Source organism: Hevea brasiliensis, chromosome 14, assembly GCF_030052815.1.
Source record: "Hevea brasiliensis isolate MT/VB/25A 57/8 chromosome 14, ASM3005281v1, whole genome shotgun sequence".
NCBI lineage: Eukaryota > Viridiplantae > Streptophyta > Magnoliopsida > Malpighiales > Euphorbiaceae > Hevea > Hevea brasiliensis.
In genome coordinates, this window is record NC_079506.1 from 49,945,626 (window position 1) to 49,948,605 (window position 2,980).

General features: G+C 35.7%; 1 non-coding gene across 1 annotated transcript; it reads right to left on the minus strand.

The window, feature by feature from the left end:
• Positions 1 to 1,207: 1,207 nt before the first annotated feature.
• Positions 1,208 to 1,314, minus strand: LOC131173504 (small nucleolar RNA R71). Its single transcript, XR_009143820.1, has one exon. It is a non-coding gene; the product is annotated as a small nucleolar RNA R71 (small nucleolar RNA).
• Positions 1,315 to 2,980: the final 1,666 nt, after the last annotated feature.

Consider the following 2,980-nt stretch of genomic DNA (forward strand, 5'->3'; position numbering starts at 1 on the left):
GTTAGGGATTTTACCTCGCTGTTTGGTAAATCTACGTTAAGTATTCAATAAGAGATAATTATATTTCTTTTGTCTATGATTGAATCAATGCATTGGAATGTGAATTACCTTGGACTGAAGTTTGTTTAAATAGAGATTTTGATATCTAAATTTAGTTCTTTAATTTCTGGACTTGATTTCTTCCGATGTGGTGTTACAAGCGCCCGCCCCAACTTTTGTTTCTTTTTCTATTACACAAGTGCATGAAATTTAGTAATTCAGTCTCCAGGGTTTGACCTGGATTTACCACTTATTGCAGAAAATATTTTATAACTGGTAATTTCATTTAATTTAATTTCTGGTGGAATCGACAACCATCAAGAATTTTGGCACCGTTGCTGGGGACTGAAGTTTATTAGATTTTGTGTTTTTAATGTTAGGATATTCTGTTATTAATTTTGTTTGTGAAGTGTTGCTGTTTTCAGGTTTTCGGTAAAAATTATGGTGTTACTATTCATCGATAGATTTTTGGTTGAATTAAGAGGGCGGCTCATACTTTTTTTTTAAGGAAATGATGCTCTGATCAAGACCAATAAATTTATTGGCCCCACCCTCTTGAGGCCAAATTCGATTGTTTTCAAGGGTTTTGAGGCATTTTTTTGTTTTTACTTTGATTTTTTTTTTTATGACAAGAACTTCTCAATTTGGTGAGTTCATCTTTGATCCAGAAGTAGAAAAAACAGCTAAACAGTTGAGATAATTAGCTAAGCAAGCTAAGCAGATTCCAAGTACATCTGAAGGAGTCCAATCTCTAAGGGAATTAAGTTCGGATTTGGATTCGGATTCAAATTCTGAAAATGAAACCATGGCTGCTAGAACTTTGAAAGAGTTGGCTGCTCCTGATCTAAACCAACAGCCTTTGTGTATTTAATACCCTACTTTAAATGTTGCTTTTAAGTTGAAATCTAGACCAATCCATTTATTGCCTAAGTTTCATGGTCTTGCAGGTAAGGATCCACATAAGCATCTCAAGGAATTTCATGTTGTGTGTTCCAGCATGAAACCTCAAGGAGTTTCAGAGGATCAAATCAAGCTTCGAGCTTTTCCCTTCTCACTGGAAGGCACAGCTAAGGATTGGTTGTATTACCTTCCTTCTGGATCTTTCAACTCATGGAATGAGATGAAATAGATATTTTTGGAGAAGTATTTTCCAGTTTCCCGTGCTGCCAACATAAGAAAAGAAATTTGTGGCATCCGACAATATAATGGAGAGAGTTTGTATGAGTATTGGGAACGATTTAAGAAATTGTGTGCAAGCTGTCCCCATCATCAAATAAGTGAGCAGCGCTTGATTCAATATTTCTATGAGAGACTTCTACCAATGGACCGTAGTATGATAGATGTTGTTAGTGGAGGAGCTTTGGTTGACAAGACACCAGAAGAGGCAAGGAAGCTGATTGCTAACATGGCAGCAAACTCTTAGCAGTTTGGAATGAGAATGGATCACACACCTAAGAAGGTTAATGAGGTAAGTACATTCAACCTTGAGAAATAGATTTCTGATTTAACTTCTTTGGTGAGGCAATTGGCTATAGGGAACATGCAAATAGTTAAGGTATGTGGAATTTGTTTGAGTTTGGGTCATGCTACTGACATGTGTCCTGCATTATAAGAGGATGAATCAATGCAACATGCTTATGCAGTAGGAGATTATGGGCAGCCACAATGCAGGTATGATCCCTTTTCTAATACTTATAATCCAGGATGGCAGATCATCCCAATTTGAGTTATGGGAATCAACCTGTGCAAAACTGATACCAGCAGCAGAGACAAGTGAATCAACCACCTCCGCTTCCCTCAAATCAAGGTATGTCACTTGATGAAATTGTTAAAGCTTTGGTTAGCAATACACAACAGTTTCAACAGGAGACTAGAAATAGCATTCAAAATATAGAGAGGTAGATTGGTCAGTTAGCTTCATCTGTGAGCAAACTTGAAGCTTAAGGTTCTGGAAAGCTTCCATTATAAACAATCATGAATCCCAGAGAAAATGCAAGTGCTATATTGTTGCAAAGTGGGAAAGAAGTTGAGTCAATAAAAAAGAAGAAGCAAGGAGCAAAAGAGTCTAAAGTTCCTGAAGTTGAGGTAAATACTGAACCTAAACTGAATAAGGTTAATAATTCTGTTCTTCCTCCATTCCCCTGCAGGTTGGCCAAGATGAAGAAAGAAGAACAAGAGAAAGAAAATTTGGAGACTTTCAGGAAGGTAGAAGTTAACATACTTTTACTTGATGCAATCAAACAAGTATCTAGGTATGCTAAATTCTTTAAGGAATTATACACTACAAAGCGTAAGTTGAGAAATAATGAGAAGATCAGTGTGGGAGAAAATGTGTTAGCATTAATTCAGCGAAAATTACCCCCAAGTGTAAGGATCCAGGTTCATTTTCTATTCCCTGCAGAATAGGTGATTCTAAATTTAAACATGCAATGGCAGATTTAGGAGCATCTATTAATGTTATGTCAAATTCAGTTTTTCAAACTTTAAATTTGGGTCCTTTGAAAGAAACTAATGTTATTATTCAGTTAGCTGATCGTTATAATGCTTACCCATTGTGAGTAGTTGAGGATGTGTAGGTGCAGGTTGGAGAATTGATTTTTCCTGTAGATTTTTACATTTTGGATATGGAGGATAGTGTTTCCACATCAAAGTCAACTTTGATTTTGTTTGGAAGACTTTTCCTTAAAACTGCTAAGATAAAAATTGATGTGGATAAGGGTACCTTAACTATGGAGTTTGATGGAGAGACTGTCAAATTTAATATCTTTGATTCTATGAAGTATCCTACTGATGATCATTCATTCTTTTCTGTCTTTTCTATTGATGTTGTTGATACATTTTTGCAGGATGTTTTTGAGTTAAGCATGGAGGATGAGTTAGAAAGAAAATCAAAATTGCATAAATTAGAGGAAATTTGCCTTAAGGCTTATGAGAATTCTAG